The sequence below is a fragment of the Onychostoma macrolepis genome, chromosome 24 (assembly GCF_012432095.1).
Source record: "Onychostoma macrolepis isolate SWU-2019 chromosome 24, ASM1243209v1, whole genome shotgun sequence".
NCBI classification, from domain to species: domain Eukaryota; kingdom Metazoa; phylum Chordata; class Actinopteri; order Cypriniformes; family Cyprinidae; genus Onychostoma; species Onychostoma macrolepis.
Genome location: NC_081178.1, coordinates 7,350,855 through 7,370,800, shown reverse-complemented (window position 1 = coordinate 7,370,800; position 19,946 = coordinate 7,350,855). Strand labels below are relative to the sequence as shown.

The 19,946-nt window shown below is 39.1% G+C and overlaps 1 protein-coding gene across 3 annotated transcripts in view; it reads right to left on the bottom strand.

Annotated features, from left to right (window-relative positions):
• palmdb (palmdelphin b) overlaps positions 1-18,898 on the bottom strand; it is a 43,319-nt gene extending 24,421 nt beyond the window's left edge. The window contains exons 1-4 of one of the 3 annotated variants that reach the window (XM_058765282.1): positions 18,728-18,898; positions 15,122-15,265; positions 14,921-15,034; positions 10,085-10,414 (exon numbers count right to left, since the gene is read on the bottom strand). The gene's annotated coding sequence lies outside the window, so the exon portion shown is untranslated. Of the gene's footprint in view, positions 1-10,084; positions 10,415-14,890; positions 15,035-15,121; positions 15,266-18,727 lie in introns of all 3 variants that reach the window. The other 2 variants (XM_058765279.1, XM_058765278.1) reach the window with 2 other exon arrangements.
• Between the last annotated feature and the right edge of the window lie 1,048 nt (positions 18,899-19,946).

Genomic DNA, 19,946 nt, shown 5'->3' with positions numbered 1-19,946 from the left:
CAGAAATGTATTTACATTTATTAAATTATAATTAATTTAATAAATTATCATTATTCAAATGGATAGTTCATCCAAAAATGTTGTCATTAATTACCTTAAAAAACCTGTAAGACCTTCGTTCATCTTCGGAACACAAATTAAGATATTTTTGATGAAATCGCATTCAAGGCCCAGAAAGGTAGTAAGGACTAGGGCTGCACGATAAATCGCATGCAAATGACAAACTACGCAATATCACGTTCATAATGAAAGACGATTCATCTGCGATTATGAACGCGATATTGCGTAGCTTGTCAGTGATGTACGGTTCTGTGTATTAAACCCAGCTCCATCTGAAAGCACGTGATGGAGATTAACTACTAATCACGGAACTGGCTTTACTGACGAGATCCGTATGATAATCGCATGCGATTTATCGTGCAGCCCTAGTAAGGACATCGTTAAAATAGTCCATGTGACATCAGTGGTTCAACTGTAATTTTATGAAGCTACGAGAATACTTTTTGTGCACAAAGAAAATGTGTTCCCAAGTGTACCACAATGAAGACTGACACGGAAGAAAAGAAAATGTTTAATAAACAATTTCGTAACTTCGTAAAATTAAGGTTGAACCATTGATGTCACATGGAATATTTTAACGATGTCCTAACTATGTTTCTGTGCCTTGACTGTGGTAGGACCCTTGCTGTCTATGGAGGGACAGAAAGCTCTCGGATTTCATCAGAAATATATCTTAATTCGTGTTCCGAAGATGAACGAAGGTCTTATAGGTTTGTAACGACATGAGATTTTCATTTTCAGGTGAACTATGCATTCATTTAATCCAATTGCAAACACAACTACTGATGGTTTTCAGACAGGTTTCCCTATTGCCAATTATGTCTCTGCACATTAAAAGGGAAAAGAACAAAGTATTTTCACATTCATTTCAGCTTTAAATAATATTTGGTGCATGAAAAGCAAGTGTTGAGTTGATTTATGAAGAGATGAAGCTGAATACAGTGAGATAAAACATTACAGTGCTCTGTAAATATCTGCTTTGTACATCTTTCCAGTGCAGTATTGATGTCATATACCCTGAACTTCATTCAAGGCCATTTCTTGGATGTTTGGACTTGCAGAGCAAATGTTGTTGGGGTAAGAATAGCCTGCTAAAGACAGACCTCACCCCCCTTTGTACAAAAATACATGACCGGCAAGATATACACTCTGCTGTCACAGGTGGACTGCAAGGTTACATGGAATTCAAATTACAACATTTAGTTACGAAACACACGTGAATGACAGAGCCCTCAGGGGCCAAGAACAGAATATGACGTATGAATGTGATCTGCTCCAAAAAAAATAAAGTGTTTCTTTTAATTACCAATGTTTTCCATTTTACTTTGCATTTCTTAATGTAAAACTTAAGTAAAAATTAAAAAATAAAGGTGACTGACACTAACATATAGGCTTCAAAGCCAACACATATGGGCAAAAAGTCACAGATGTAGATTTCAAAAGGTCAAATCTTTTGAAAAACATCAAACTGTCAATATTACAATAAATTCTTCTTGGTTTTGCCCCTCTTTCTCTGGCTGAAGTGTGATTTGTGCCCCGTTTGACAGGTAAAGAGTTGTGGAAAACAGTGGAGAGGCCATTGCAACATGCGTGCTAAGTGCTGTCACGTGTGGCCTTTGGTTAAAATGTCAAGCTTGCGTTATGTCCATTTCTTAAACACAAACTGTTCTGAAGACATGTGATGTCTTAGATGAGTGTCCATCTGACAGCAAATGTGTACAGGCTGCCCTGAGTGTAATAATGCCTGCTCAGATTGCACCCTTCTGCTCTGGTTAGTGACTGTACAACTAATGCTATCAAACAAACAGATCTATAACAAAGCAAACAAGCACATGTTTTTGTGATCTAACGCCACTAGTGACCTTAACATGTACCGTCAGTCTCTTATTTTCCCTTGAGATTCTCAAGGGAACCAGGAACTTGCAAACAAAAATGACATTTCCCCTAATGACACTGGTGTTCGTACTGATAGTGACCCATCATCTCTTTAAATGTCTTACCACTTAACAAGATGCCTTACTAATTTGAGATGCATCTTAAGTAGTATATGGCAGAGAGAGATGAATTTACACACATTAGTGCATCAGGTTTTGTGAGAATGTGCACTCAGAGATGTCCCTGTCCTCACATACCCTTTTACATACCCTTAAAAAAAGCATTAGGATTAAGTGGTATATTTAGAATAAAACAAATATTACTGAACAAAACTAGGATGACCAGAGACATAGTCACTTGACTAAATTTTTTTTTTTTTTTTTTTAACAAAATAAATATATAAATGAAGTACATACAATAATTATTTTCTGCTTTCAATAAAAAATACTCTACATGGTATTTTGGACATGGTACCATGGTAATACTGTGTTTTACTGGACAATAATTACACTATCAATTAAAAGTTTAGACACTACTCATTTAACATTATTTTTGGGCTACTATTTTCCAGTAATCAAAGCTGAAAATAACATATGCATGATGTATGGAAATTATACACTTATTTTTAATTAATAATATTAACCCCAGGGTTTTTTCCATTTGATAATACATTTCCTATTATCAGGAAATTTGTGGAGAGACATATTGGCATATTTATTATTAATTAATACTAATATTTTCAATTTTATTTATTTTTATTAAAATAAAGTAATTAAAGCTATAAAAGAACAAATGTATCGGATGAATGTATTGGAAATAATAAAATAAAATTCTCCAGTCATTCTATGGTGAATATATATTTTTAAGTTCTGAAAAATCATTAATTTTTATTAATTAAAGAATTTAATAAGCATTTAGATCATTGTTTAAGAACCTTAGAAATGCCTAAAATTTTGCCTAGTTGTGTACCATTAAAAAACAAACTAACAAAACAGTATATTAATATTTTCAGGTATTCTCAATATCTCCTTAATATTTTCTATCTGATACTGTCACTCTACTATTCATAGTACTGCCACACTGAATGGCACTACAACAAATTTCCAGTGAGAGCAAGTAGTGTGACACAAGAGAATTATCCATTATAGTAAAAAAAAAAAAACGGTCTACAGCTATGATGAGAGCTTTAGTTTCATTCACAGTACAATAATGAGCTCACAGTCACAGTTAGTTGTAGTATTGTAGTTATACAGGGCAGGTCAGGGAACAGCTCCTCGCCTCAGAAGACGTTTACCTGCGTTTAATCTGACCTCTTTCTCTGTCCTGCTGCTGTCCCTACTCTAAAAATACCACACCGGCCATGCACAATAATAGAGCAAAATGCTTCATGGTTTATAATGACTTCAAACTGCTTCGTTTCATTTTTAATGAAATTTACACGCTTTTATACTACTTTAATTTTATAACTGCAGTGTTTAAAAAAGGCTCACAGAGAAGAGCTAATTTATGCAATAAATCTGAATAAATTATGCCTGTGAGTGGGCGGATATTATAAACACACGTGCGCACGCGCACACACACACACTCACATACACCCACATGTGCTTCTGCATATAAATGTCTCCCAGTTTAATGTTCCAAAGCACTCCAGATCCACAGACTGGAACTCTAATTCCTGCATCCAGAATTCCGATGCATTATCATTCCTCTCTGCCTCAGTCAGCTCAGATTGCAGCAGCCTGCCAGGGTTCAGTGAGGGAATTAAGACGCCCAGTGTGGCGACAAACAGGAGAAGGTCACGCTGGTTAGTCCTGCCCACGCTGCTTCTCACTGCCAGGCCTGAGATCGGTGCTGCGGTAGAAAATAGCATTCGTCTCACAGCTGGACTGTCAGCACAGGCTGAACGCTGGCTGAGTTATGGGTAAACGCTGGCCCTCAACCTCTCCTCATGTTTGAGACCCATCAGCTGTTAAAATATTCACCCCATCCTCCTCCTCTTCTTCCAGACCATGCCAATCACTTTCTTTCTTCCTCTCATCTTCTCTTTCCGTCTCTCTGATTGTATAACTCAAGCCTCACATGCAGGTACCCAAAAAAGTACTGTAGCGTGGTAGTCATAGTATGAGATGGCAATACTGATATATGTACTGATTATATAATATATATATATATATATATATATGTGGAGTTCCACAAAATTTAGATTTTCTATAATTTTCCCATATTTTCATAGGGTTAAGATTTTTAACAGTTTTGTTATAGAGATTGTACTATAATTTCTAGCCATTTCTAGCTTAACATATGTGAAAAACAAAAGAATTAATTTGAAAAATGTTGTTTCATTTTAATTTGAATGACTTTCTGATATTAAATATTTTGACTTTTCCATTTTAAAACCAATTTTTAAAAAATCTTATGATTTTCAGATATTCATTTTAATCATGTTAATTTTAGAAAGACATTTTACAGAAGATGATCTGTTAAATCAAATTAAATTCATATAAATATATTAATTCATGACCTTTTAACATACAGAATTGTATTCACTATTAATATTAATATTGAATAATATTCACTATGTCACGAATCTGGTCTGCACTCCCATTCATTCACCACTAGAGGTCACCACACACCACATGGACTCTCACAGCACACAGCACACTGGACTCAATTTCCCATCATCCATTGCACTAATTGAGCACACAGCTGCAGGCACTAATCACACGCACACCTGATCCCACGCACACACTGATCACACACCTTATTTAAACCCTGGACCTTCTCTGCCACACTGCCGAGTATTGTATGCATTTACCGCTCTCCTAGCAGATTATCTCTCTGCCTTGCCCTCTGGACACTGTTCGCCGATCGTTGACCTTTGCTTGCTCTAGGATTACTCTTTGTCTTGTCCCTGCCATACCTGTTTGCCATTGTTTCGACCCTGCCTGTACGACCACGTCTCTGCCTAAATAAAGCTTGCACATGGATCTGCACGACTCACGTCTCGTCAGCCATGTTACAGAATACTCGGCCACACGAGGATCCAGCAGCTTTTCCAGCAATGGACCCTGGTCAGGTATGGATCCTTTCAACCAGTTGCTCGATCTCGACAGGGAGTCTTTCCATTGAGGAGTCGTCACTCAATTTTGTGTGATCTCGGACAAGGTACCTTTTGATGAGGTGGTATTAAAAGACATTTTTCGTTTTGGACTAAATGAGCCTGTAAAGTCTTGGTTACCTGAGGGAAAGTTTAATGTCAGTTTAAAGGATTTTATAGACTATGCTTTGCTGTGTGCTGGCTCTTCGTTTACTGTGGGTGTCGCGGAAGAGGAATGCAACACCGTGTCCGTGACTAAAATGGTAGCGACACCAGAGCCCGTTCACAAAATGGCGGCCACAACAACAGCCCGTCATGTCATTGCTGTCAGTAAAGAACCAAGTCAGGTCACAGCTGCTCGTCCAGAGTCACAGCAGCACCTCTCGGCTGCTCGTCCAGAGTCACAGCAGCACCTCTCGGCTGCTCGTCCAGAGTCACAGCAGCACCTCTCGGCTGCTCGTCCAGAGTCACCGCAGCACCTCTCGGCTGCTCGTCCAGAGTCACAGCAGCACCTCTCGGCTGCTCGTCCAGAGTCACAGCAGCACCTCTCGGCTGCTCGTCCAGAGTCACAGCAGCACCTCTCGGCTGCTCGTCCAGAGTCACAGCAGCACCTCTCGGCTGCTCGTCCAGAGTCACAGCAGCACCTCTCGGCTGATCTCCTAGAGTCTCGTCACATTACAGCTAGTCATCCAGAGTCATGTCATGAGTCAAGTCACGTCTCTGTTGATCTTCCAGAGTCACAGCCCGTCACGGCTGACACACCCAGATCATCAAGGTCAGTCTTCCACTATCCCAATTTGATATCTAGTTTGAGGGATGTACCGCTGGTGTCTGCACGCACTGCTGGTATCCCCAAACCAACTCACACTAACCCTCCTGTTCTTATGCATATTCCCCTGTCCGAGGCACTTCCCCTGATGGGAATCGCTTTGTTGCGTTTGGGCTGCGTACACCACCGCAGAACTGCCCGAGGTGGCGGCACACGCTGCAGAACCTTCCGAAGCGGCCGGGCTCGCCTCAGCCTCTTGTATGGTGGTGGCGCCCTGCAATGTTCTCTCGGTCTGTCAAGTTGCGGTCGAGGAGACCGTTACCGCTGTAGAACCTCCAGAGGTGGCGGCAACCGCTGTAGAACCTCCGGAGGTGTCGGTGGTATCCACTCACCAACTCTCGTCTTGCTCTGCCACGGCCACAGAGGCTGTCCTTGATTCCTCGTCCTGTCCTGTAGCAGCCAGAAGGGCTGTCCCTGAACTCACGTTCTGTCCTGTCACGGCTATGGAGGCCGTCAATGAACTCTCGTCCTGTCACGGCTATGGAGGCTGTCTACAACTCCTCATCCTGTCCTGTCGCAGCCAGAAGGGCTGTCCCTGAACTCTCGTTCTGTCCTGTCACGGCTATGGAGGCCGTCAATGAACTCTCGTGCTGTCCTGTCACGGCTATGGAGACCGTCAATGAACTCTCGTTCTGTCCTGTCACGAATCTGGTCTGCACTCCCATTCATTCACCACTAGAGGTCACCACACACCACATGGACTCTCACAGCACACTGGACTCAATTTCCCATCATCCATTGCACTAATTGAGCACACAGCTGCAGGCACTAATCACACGCACACCTGATCCCACGCACACACTGATCACACACCTTATTTAAACCCTGGACCTTCTCTGCCACACTGCCGAGTATTGTATGCATTTACCGCTCTCCTAGTAGTAGCTACTCTACAAAGCCCTGGATAGTTTTCCCTGCCTGGTTTCCCGTGTTGATTTCTAGCCCGCGTTCCCTGGATTATCTCTCTGCCTTGCCCTCTGGACACTGTTCGCCGATCGTCGACCTTTGCTTGCTCTAGGATTACTCTTTGTCTTGTCCCTGCCATACCTGTTTGCCATTGTTTCGACCCTGCCTGTACGACCACGTCTCTGCCTAAATAAAGCTTGCACATGGATCCGCACGACTCACATCTCGTCAGCCATGTTACACACTATTAATATTATTCATTTTCATTAGCCTACTTTTAATTCCATTTATTTTAAAATGTAAAATACCTATAAAATGCTATAGTGGATATAATTTAGATTGATTATTAATTGTCATTACTTATTTTTGTAGGGAACTTAAAAAAAAAAAAATTCTTGACTTACCATATAATTAATTTTGACAACTTTTGCTTTTTAAAATTCCATAATGTTACTGGGTTTTACATGACCATGGGATGACTCATATGCGATATAAATTAATTTATTGAATTAATGTATTTATGAATACGGTAATCATTACATATACTGTAAATCCATGATATTCATTGAACCACTACCATATCTAAAAACCAGGGTAAATCCATGGCATTTTATAACTATGGAATTACCATAAAGTATAATATGACATATGACAATGGCTGTTGGATATTATATACAGTAACATATATACTTCATGGCATCACAGTATCATTTAAATGTCAAGGTATATGAATGTAGTAAACAAGTAATACCATGGTATATATCAAAGTACCACATATTACCGTCAGTGAACCACAGTACCGACACAGCAACTTCATCTGAAACGCAATAACTAAAAAATGTCCTAATCCTGCTGTAATCACAGCAAACAGCCACAGGCAGATGGACAGATCAGAGATCAAAGGTTTCACAGTGCATGATAATACTGATCAAACAACCCATCCTAACTGCCCGACCTCCCTCACCTCCTCATGTCTGACGGAGATTTCAGTCTAGAGACAGACAGCTAGTAATCTCCATTCTCTAATCTAATTTCTAATGGTTTAACAGTCAAATCCCTGGGGTCTGAAGCCCACAGTGTGTGGAAAACAGAATTCATCTGCCCACTTCCTGTTTCAAAGCATTCCCGAGTAATGACACTTAAAGGTGTTATATTTGAGGAACTATTGAGATAAACCCTCAGATATGCATTAGTTTTCAATAATTCAACAGTCTGATACCAATTATTCCGCTTACACCACAAGCACATGTGTGATTACCTCAAGCCATCAAACAAGGTTTCAACCCTAAAACTCATTTGTGTACGGAAATAAAACAAAAATAATGACTTTATTCAACAGTTCGTCCCCATAACATCACCGTAGCGCCATTTTCGCGGCTGACACGGAAGAGCGTACGCATTTTGCGTGCAGCAATCATTTCCAAAATGGCGCTACGGTGATGTTACGGTGCCAAATTGTTGAATAAAGTCGTTATTTTTGTTTTATGTCCATACAAAAAGTATTCTCATCGCTTCATGACGTTATGGTTGAACCACTGATGGCAGATGGAGTATTCTGACGATGTTTTTCATACTTTTCTGGGCCAGTGTAATTCTGGGCCAGTTTTCTGACAGTGTAATTTACTTGGCAGTCAATGGAACAGTCACAAGCCTCCTGGTTTTCATCCAAAATATCTTAAATTGTGTTCCGAAGATGAACGAAGCTTTTACAGGTTTGGAACGACATGTGATTAATGACAAAATTTTCATTTTGGGATGGAGTATCCCTTTAATATCGACTGGTCCAGGTAACTTATTTTTTCACAAATCCTGGAAAAAGTTATATTTTAACAAATGGTTTAAATTTGATGTCTTTAATAGATTTGTTTAATGTCAAAGTCATGTAGTTGCTTTTTACTAATATGTATTGTTAAAAAATAATAATAAATTCATGACATTACCAATTTCGAAAAACATCTATTGATTAGAGAAATTGTATGGCTTTAAGATATGAATTTTACCTTTCAGCTTAAAAAAAATCACTAGATATTTCTGATATAAATTAGTACTGATTTCAGTACTTTTACATGAATTTTAGTGAATAGTGATTTCGTTTTATTTATTTTATGAAAATATTAATGTCTTTAAAAGTAATAGTAATGTCTATAGTGGATATCATTTTATTACTTTTTATGATTATCATTAATTATGATTTTTTTTTTCATTTTAAAATTCCCTATTACCAGGTTTTAAATTAAATTATTGTTTTTGTATTGTTTAGAATGATTTTTTCCAAGGTTTTAAAAGTCCATATTTTTAAGTAATTTAAAGTATGAATGAATTCATATGTACACCATTTAAAAATTACTCAAATCAGATTGATGGAAATTAGTAACATAAATATTAAAAAACTCAAGACCTTTTTGAGTGTACTTTCTCTCCTGTTACACTGGTCTCTTTATTTTTACATAATAAAATAATTTCAACTCATAATAATTTGGTAACTAGCCCCATAATGAGACAGATAATGCACAATCAACCAGTCATTATCCGAAAATAACCCCCTCCGCTTCATGTTTGGGTCCTGATTACCCTGTCAGTACATATATATATATATATATGTATTTTTTTTTTTTTTTTTACGTTACTTTTTTAAAATTAAGGACCAGTTGACTAAACATTATAAATCACTTAAACACTTTCAGAAACCCATCAGAATCAAATTCAAGAATGTATAAAATGAGATAAACGAGTATCAAACGTGTATAGAGGCAGTGTGCTAGAATAATCACATGCAGTCTGATTCATATATGTGGGTGGAAGACAGAAGCACAGCCTCTCTCTCCCCTCTTGTGGTTTTCCGAGTCTGTACCGTTTGCAGGTACGACCCTTTACAAGACTTCCTGTCACTCGGTGCGGTCAGCTGAAAGAGCGGGGGTGTCCCCGGTGAGGGTGATGCCATCACAATGACGCAATAAGCCTCCTGACACACAACAACAAACTGACCGTTTAAAAGTCAAACCCCATTAAATCAGTTGACAATAGGCTTTACGGATCTCCTGTCATCTAGTCAGGACGGCGGGCAAAAAGGCAGCAGGCTTAAAGGAATTAAAAGCTTACGAATCACTGACACACAACAAAACATAGTTACTTTTATTCAAGCAAGTACAACATTATTGAACTAACCGGTTAACCAAGCAGCATAAGTCTTCCAAGTACTGTCAGATTGTTAAGTGACAAGCAGCAAATTACATTTAGATAGATAATATTGTCACACTAAGCTGAATGACATTAAACAGACGATATTTAGACACAAACACACAGGGAACGACACTCACCGGTTGTCTTCTGCTGATGCTTTTAGTTGGGAAGCGCTGACCGGAATTCAGTCCGTTCATTCCAGCATGGTTTCATGTGTGTGTAACGAGTGTGTGTGTGTGTCCAAGTGCAGTTACCGTAGGCTGAGGGTTGATCCTGTGTTACCATTCACTGGCAGGCTGCCCCTCTCTCTCTCTTTAACTCTCCGATTCTCTCGCTTTCTGTCATGTTATCACTCTCTCTTTCCCCCTCCCTTCTCTTCATCCTCTCTCTCTCTCTCCGCTCTCAGGCTGTCAGAGCTGGGCTGCTCTACCATGTGTTAGCCCACGTACAACTGCAACACAATGTGCCTACACACACACAAAACACATAGATCAGCTGTTGTTTCCCTGAGACGAACATGCTGACACACACAATTTGCTAAATTACTCCTCTCCAAAATTAGTTAAAAAAAAAAAAAAAAACCCTCAAAGGGTTCGCAAACACTCTTGGGTTTTATCTAGGGATTTGTCAAGTGTGTGTGTGTGTGTTATAGTGAACAACCCCCTGCTATGATGGTAATATTTCGTCTGTTTCTCTCTATAGCCTTCTCACTTTCATGTCACAGTAGTGATATGCAAATAACCAATTTTCCGTTCATGGCAGATGTTCACACTAGGCACATTTTTTGTGAAGAAAATAATTGTAAAACATATTTTGTACAGTTTAAACATAAAATATTTGTGCATCCTGGAAATTTTGCATTACAAATGTCAATGATACCTAATACGTGTGCGAGATATGTGCTAGAATATTTCTTAGCGATATGACTTACAATATTCATCTTGTGGACAGTTCAAGGGAAAAAAACCGCACATAACCTTATATTTAAGGAGCTGTATCTAGGGACCAGAATATCACAGATCACCATAGCAACCACCAGAACAACTTAGCAACTACATAGAAACACTCAGAACAGTTTAGTAACTGGCGAATCGAGCCATATCTGGGAAGCAGGATACCATAAATCACGATTTGAGATATCATTCATTGTAGCACTCAGCTAAAAACAGTCAGAACACCTTAGCAACTGCATAGCAACACCCTGGCAACCACCCAATTATGTTGCTTTGCAGTTGCTAGTGTGTTGCTTGCAACCACTCAGAACATCCTAGTAACTGCATAGCAATGTGTATAAACAATCAGAACACACTAGCAACCACATAGCAACACCCTGACAACCACCAAACTATGTTGCTATGCAGTGACCGTTTTTAAGCACATTGCTATGCAGTTACTAGGATGTTCTAAGTGGTTGTTCGAGCAATCACTTTTAATATCCTAGTCCTGACATCCTAGCAATGTGCCTAAAAGCAGTCAAAACACCTTAGCAACTGCATAGGAACACCCCGGCAACCACCCAAATATGTTGCCATGTGGTGACTATTTTGAACCAACGCTCTCCATTGATTTTGTATTGCAGGAAGCCGCCTCCTTGTCATTTCTGACTTACAACAAAAAAAAACAGAAAAATGCCTAAAAGCTGCTGTATGTCAAGTGCAGTAAACAAGCTAAAAAAAAAATAAATAATAATAAAAAATACATTGTTATAAGCTGTCGACCCCAAAAAACAAGCATTTAAAGACACAAATAGTTTTAGATGTCAGGGTATTTCACATTGGGTCATTCAGTTGGATCATTTCTCAAACAAAAGGAAGGTAAGGAAAAGGGATACTGACATAGACCAATAAAATGTAGTTTCCCAATATATCTCCTCCTCTCAGGTTCACATAGGGTGGTAAAATAATCCTTTGACATGGTTAAAAATAATGAATGTTTCCTGTTGCCGATTGCATATCCCTCCAGTGGGAGTAGTTCTCAGAGTAATATGACACATTGTACTTTACTTTTGTGTCCTTAAACACTCGTTTTTTTGGGGGGGGGGGGGTCGAAAGCTTATAAAAACATAGTTGTGGGTTTTTAGCTTGTTTACTGTACACCTTGTTACATAGCAGCTTTTAGACATTGGTCTAGGAGGCAATTTACCGCAATACAAAGTCAATGGAGAGTGTTGGATTGTACCACACAAGAACCCCCCGTTGGGCATGGTTTTCAGATTATGGCGTGTGTCGCTCTGTCTCTGTGCTTAAAAGAGTCAGAACACACTAGCAACTGCATAGCAACACCCTGACAACCACCCAACTAGTATGTAGCTATGTGGTGACTGTTTCTTAAGCACACTGCAATGCAGTTACTAGGATGTTCTAAGTGGTTGCTAGGGGGTTGCTATGCAGTCGCTAAGTGCAAAAACAATCGCTCAGAACATCCTAGTAACTGCATAGCAATATGCTTTAAAACAGTCAGAACACACTAACAACCGCATAGCAACCCCCTTACAGCCACCAAACTATGTTGCTATGTGGTGACTGTCTTTAAGCACATTGATAGGATGTCAGGAGTCAGGACTAGGATGTTCAAAGTGATTGCTTAGCAAACACCCTAGCAACCACTTAGAACATCTTAGTAACTGCATAGCAATGTGCTTAAAGACAGTCACCAAAAAAACAGTCAAAATACCTCAGCAACTGCATAGCAACACCCTGGCAACCACCCAAATACGTTGCTATGTGGTGTTTTTAAGCACATTGCAATGAAGTTACTAGGATGTTCCTAGAAAAAGAAAGTGGTTGCTAGGGTGTTGCTACAGCAATCACTTTGAACATCCTATAAATGTCCCTAAAACAGTCAAAACACCTTATCAACTGAATAGCAACACCCTGGCAACCACTCAACTATCTTACTACACAATTGCTAGTGTGTTCTGATTGTTATATGCAGTTACTAGTATGTTCTATGTGGTTGCTAGGGTGTTGCTGTGCAGTTGCTAGTGTGTTCTAGTGTGTTGCTTGCAACCACTCAGAACATCCTAACTGCATAACAATGTGCTTAAAAACAGTCAGAACACACTAGCAACCACATAGCAACATCCTGGCAACAACCCAACTATGTTGCTATGTGGTGACTGATTTTAAGCACATTGTTATGCAGTTACTAGGATGTTCTAAGTGGTTGCTAGGGTGTTATGACTGTTTTTAAGCACATTATTGGTGTGCTACGACTAGGATGTTCTAAGTGGTTGCTTTAGCAACACCCTAGCAACCACTTAGAACATCATAGTATCTGCACAGCACTGTCACTGTCACTGTGTAGCAACATAGTTGTGTGGTTAACAGGGTGTTGCTATGCGGTTGCTAAAGTGTTCAGAGTGTTTCAGCACATTGCTGTGCAGTTGCTAGGATGTTCTAAGGGGTTTCTAAGGTGACATATGATATTTCAGTCCCTAGATACGCTGTTCTTGTAGTGCTGCCTATTTGCTCCAGGTAGTCTACATGAATCCCCAAGACCATTCTCATTGTAATTAACTTGATGAGCTCAGAACTCATTATTTTTATATTGTTCTGCCTCCCGGCAGGAATCCTGTTTCTCATTATTGCCCTGATTAATCAAATCACTCATTGTAGTTCATGTGTGTTCATTTATTCAACATTTGGGAAATTAAACTAAATAACCCTTGATGACCAAAAAGATAACTGATGCACTGTTCATCTGGCCCCATGGATTTATTGATCGGATGTAATTCCTAATGTCTGTGGTGTGCTAGATTTTGTGATCTGCTGTGTTGTGCGGCACGTGCTTTCACTCTACATTCACGAATCAGCAGCCTGGAGCTTGTACAAAAGTGTCCATGGCAACGGGCTGAACCCATGCCAAGTTATTTGGTCCTAGTGTGCTAAAGATAGACGCACAGCACACGGGAAAGTCTGCACTGCGTGAGATTCCTAAACCATCAGCACCTGTACCTCTTACTGTAAAAACACTACACTAACAAGACACCTATGCTGAAGGAAACCACTTAATAGAGGAGATCAGGTCCTACTGATAACCCATGGTATAGTGATAGTAACTGAATATATTACCATGGTACTTTGATATGTAGCATGGTACAGAATGAGTACCATAGTAATTTACCATGGTATCTAAAATGGTACCCCTAGGTACTTTGTGTTAACCATACATACAAAAAAGTGCTGTGGATTGTACCATGGTGGAGTGATGGTATCCATATGGTATTTCCAAGAATATCAACGATACTACCATGGTACATGGTCTAAAATGCCATTGTATTAGCACAGTACCATGTCCAAAAGATATGATAGTAGTGAATTTACTATATTATTTCTATGCCATTATATTTATACGGTAGTCCTAGATACTTCAAAGAGTACCATGGTATTACCAGGTTCTAAAAACGTTGTTATTATTATCACATTACCATGAACAAAAAACATGGAAATACCATGGTATGTTTTGTAAGTGATAAAAGTGAACATCAGTGCTGTTTTGATGCACTTTGATATTTAAATGAGTATTGTTTGATTGCCGTATTCATGTATATGAAGTACTAAGGTACTTCAGATTCTACCATGATTGTAGCATGGTACAGAATGATTACCATAGTCATTCACCGTGCTATCCAAAATGGTACTTTTAGATACTTGGTTTTAGCCATGCTTACAAAAAGTACTGTATAGGTAGCATGGTATAGTGATGGTACAGGATGGTAATACTATTGTACTTTGAAATACACCACGGTACTTCCAAGAATATCAGTGTGTGTGGTGTGTGTTCCCTTGATGCATGTGTGACATCATCTCTAAAAACCATAATACTATTGTATAGGATATTGATTTACAACAATAATCTTTAGTAATACACTCTCTCTCACACACACACACACACATCAAGGGGACAGCTTGCAGGGTGAACACAGAAAACTGGGACATTACTGCAGGCTACGCCTCATACAACACCCTCACAGCCTGCCACATTCCCGCTGGCCCTCTAATGAACGGAAACCCAGGGCGGATCTGTCACCAGAACGCTGTCCTGCGCAGCCTGGAAATGGTGGAGCCAAGCTGCCTACACACAGTCTGTCATATAGGGGAGGAGAGCAGAAGAAATCAAAACATGTAAAATAAAAGTGTACCTCCATTTGAACAGCTGTGAGAAACACAGACCTTTTACGAATCTGTCAGTTCCAGATGCAGTTGTGATGTTGAGAATTCAATTCGGCTGGACCCGCTGAATGACAGCTTGACGTCTTTGAAGCACCAGTCAATGTTTGTTTGTTGGCTCAGATAGATAGCCTCTCTTTCACAACCCTGCAGGAGAGCGATAGAAAGGAGAGGGGAAAAAAGAGAAAGAGAGAGAGAGTAAATTCTTTTGTGAATGGCATGGATGGATAGAGATAAATAGAACAACAACAGAAAGCTAAATAGACAGACAGACAGACGGATAGATAGATAGATAGATAGATAGATAGATAGATAGATAGATAGATAGAGTTTCAGAGTCTCATTCTTATTCAGTGGCCTCGTTCTTATTGGCTGCAGTGAGTGGTAAAAGTGAAGTGGCTTCCTCTGATCCATTAGAGCGTCTTCCCCTCATCAGCGAGACAAAGAGGCTGTCAGAGCACTGGAGTGACTCTGATCTCCCACCCACGACACACAAACAACCCACAATGCTCTCCTGATCTCACTGGGCTGTCAATCTCACTGGGGAGCACATTTCAATGGTGCTTTGAGTTGATTATTAAAATTTAAAATAACCATTTTCTATTTGAACATGTTTAAAAATTTGATTTATTCCTGTGATGGCAAAGCTGAATTTTCAGCATCATTATTCAAGCCTTTAGTGTCACATGATCCTTCAGAAATCTTGACCTTGGTGCTCAAAAACACTTTTCTTATTTTTGTGCATTTATTTGAAATAGAAACATGTCTTTACACATTTGAAATTTTTACACTTTTTATTATTTTGGTTATTCAGTGCATCCTTGGTTAATAAATTATGTATTTTTAATTCAAAAATGTATGTAGATTTCACTGTGCAAGCATGCTATCAATTACTCAATAATTCTTTTGGAGATCTGCTTACAGTCAGAGCTGGAGCTGGTCTAAGTGTGTTTATAGTGTAAATCTGTTGTGCAGGAACACTTGAATCCACGCATGTGGGTGTTAAAGAGAATGAACGGAAGACAGAGTTAACCTCTACTGTTAGCTTTGCATGAAAACCAACAAAACAGCTGATGATGACGATAACTTAAGTTACATTCAGATCTATACATATATACACCATGTTCTATTTATTCATTTATTTGTGCCTTAATTTAAATGCTTTCAGGCTGAAAGTTACCTGAGATTCTAAGCAGACCAATAAGTATCTTTTTGTTTGTTTCTGAGCTGTTACGTGTTTCCGATAGCTGTTGCGTAAGCTTCCTGAAAAAGACACAGCAGCATATGAATCGCATTGTACACGCGTGAACCGCTGAGTCACAATGGCATGTGAACATATAAAGTTTTACACATATTCCTTGTACTGTTTAGGATGCTTATGACCCTACAAAGCTCCATATCTGTCAGCTGTAGCCGTTTTTGATACAGGTAGGCTACTGTTGCCATGGCAGCCAGAAAACCCTGCAGTGAGAGCAGAACAAGCCTTTCATTTCTATGTTCTAACAGAAATAACTGGAGTTTGAGCAAAATGTGAATGGTCCTCTGAAAAACTCTCCACGTGGTTGCTGTGGATGGCGGGCCAGCCAGGTATGACCGGGAGTCGATTCCACTCAACGGACATGTCTGAGCATAACTGTCCATTACTTCAACTACAGAACTTTAACAGTATGTTGTAACAATTTTGATCATCACAGGGACTTGAATCTTTTGATTCTGTTCATCAGACGCCTCTTTCTATAGGCTACACAACTCAACCAGCAGGTGATCAGTGAACGTCTTTTTAACTATTATGACAGACATTTAATTGTGTGATCAAAATTATTGCTAGGGACAATTTAGTAGTCGTTGGATATTGGTAGGGACATGTTGTAGCATCACTAAATTCTACACCCTTGAAAATCATAAAAAGCGATGACTTTCCCACTAAACATTTGACATCTGACGAAGACCAATTCTGCACGTCTGCACGACGTGCAAACTAGGTCCGCTATTTGGACGTCTAAACAAGACCCCATTTGGACGTCAATATGCAGTTCAACATTTGAACGTCGGACTAGGTAACTTTTTTGGACGTCGAAGGCATGTGCAGAAAATATCAACATGGTTAATGAATATCAATATATGAGGAGTCTGCACAGGCCTAGGAATATCAATTTATCCTGATCTATTCAAGTATTTTTGTTTAATATTTTGTTTTACCCAATAAAAAATGTGATTTAGAGATTGAGTTGAAGTAATTTTCTTCACAGTTAAAATATTTTATCATGTAATTTAAAATGTATAGAGCACCACATAAAATCATCAAATCAGGGGCCTGTACCATGATGGCAGATGAACAAATTCAGAGTTATAGGATAAGTTTTGACTTGACAAATGCAAACCACTCCAATCTGGCTTTGTTGGTACCATGAAGCTGATCATCAACTTTCTCTGTCAACTCAGGCTTGAACCTGAGTTAATGGAGCAGGTGCACATGAATGTGTGACATCAGTGGCGAACAGCCAATCACAACACAGATCAAGTGTGATTCACTTCTCGCGAGAGAGTCAGCGAGATACAAAACTCTTTTGTTAAAGGTTAAGAGATTAAAGAATATGAGGAATTTAAACGCATTTCCACTGAATTACTTGTCCATGAAAGAGGACAAATAAAGGAAATTATCTTGCTCTATCAGTGCAGTCACAAGTGAAACTTGTAAAGTTAGTTTATATAGTTGATAATATATAACGATAGAGACTCAAACGTGTAAGGTCACATGTAGCCATTTTTAAAGTGTTATCTATTGATTCTACCACTTATTTATATTACATATGATCTGTATATATTAATATTCATTTAAAATAAATGCTTTATAATAATTGTTAAACTAAAAGTGCTTGTGTAATGGAGTAATAATAATATAAATCATATTAAAATTATATAAATCATATGTAAATTGTAATTATCATATAAAGCCAGACAATTTTGTTATTGTTGGTTTTTTTTTAAGGTACTTCATAGTGACCTTTAATTTGTAGGAAGAGAAACTGGGGGAGTGACTTTTGTTTGTGTCAGACGTGTGTCACTTTGCTCACATCCGATTGGTCCAATTTCAGTTTGCGATCTCTAACTCAGAACATAACCTGCCCCGGAGCAGGTTAGCTGTGCAGTGTAAGTTACTATGGTAATGAACGCAGCTAAAAGCCAAGCCACTTTCATGGTACCTAAAACCCAGGATTGGTGCAAACTAAACTGAAACTTACCTGACTAGCCAGTAGTGCTGGGCGGTATACCGGTTCATACCGAATACCGGTGTTTATTTTTCTTATGATATGAATTTTTAAAATACCGCAATACCGGTGTTATTTAAATAACCTTCGGAACGCAACACACTGTTTGAGAGGGGTCTCTTTTCACTATTGCTCTGTGGCAAGAACAGCTCTATGTGTTACTAAGCGTGTTCTGAAGCTGTAGAACGTGATGACACAGAAGAACTCATCCTCAATATCCACCGCGCGCCGCCACCAGCTCCCGCGTCTCACACACACGAGCGAGACTTTAGCACTATATTTAGCAACTTTCAGACCCTTTTAGCGGCGTTTTTTCCATAGAATATACAAACTGACAAACCTAGCGAATGTTTTGGATAAACCTTAGCTATGGTTCAGTTGGAAGATGTCGCCAGTGCTGCCCCGCGAGCGCGAGATCTGACTCCCAGCGCAGCGTCGCGTCTCTCTGCGTCTGTTCTGTGCAGCGAGCGGCACAGAAGCACCGCATTCATTTGGCCGTACCGCGACTGTTTGGAATTACAAATATGAGCATAGTTCGTCTGTTAATATTATGCACTTTTTTTTTAGTTTACTCAGACGCAGGCAGTGCGCTGCATGAGACAAAAAAGTAATATAGCCAAAACCACCGCATAGCCGCTCTTTAGTATAACGTTAGATGCATGTTGATTTTATCAGACTATGTCGCGATTATAAATGAGAATGACTCCTGGTTAACGTGTATTAATGGGTCGTGTTTAGTCACTATTTAGTGTGGAATTTTTCTACAATATTCGCTCATCATGACAGTAAAATAGGGCATTCTAAGTCAATCTACTGCAGTTTTTTTCTCTCTCAATCAGTAGAAAATGTGGTTAACACCCGATCATGCATGAAAAAAATAAATACCGTCATATACCGTGAAACCGGTATAATTTTGAAAAATACCGTGATATACATTTTTGGTCATACCGCCCAGCACTACTAGCCAGCTAATCCGGCTTCATGGTACAGGCCCCAGGTCAGGTACAGGTTTCCAAAAAAACATTTTAACTTAAGAGATGGAGTGGTTTGAAAGATGATTGTGCATATTAGCATATTAACTTTATCCAGAGGAATTAATAAAGAAATATAAATGGGGCCCAGTTCCGACCCACAAAACACATTCGGTTAAGCACTTTAATTTTTATTGTTGTACATATGTTGTTGTGGTACAGACCCACTTTATTATTATTATTATTATTATTTTATTTATTTATTTTTTTGTATTTTACCACCAGTGTTGATTTTAGAAAGTTTTTAGGTTACGATGCACAACATTGAAGTGATGTATGCAAGCCATTAAATTCATGTTCCTAGATTTTAATGGTAGTTGGCAGGAAACTTAACTAGTCAAAGCTTATTAGTGACATTTGTGCCAGTTAAAAACAATAAAGATGGAAATAAGTGAGTGGTGATTGAGTTGTGATTTATTTGTAAACCTCTGTTTATAGCTGTAGTCCCATGTTTCCAGAAGGTGAAGGACCTGTTTCCTGTAGCAGTTAATTTTCCTGTAGCTTCATTTGGCTCAGCAGCAGGATTGA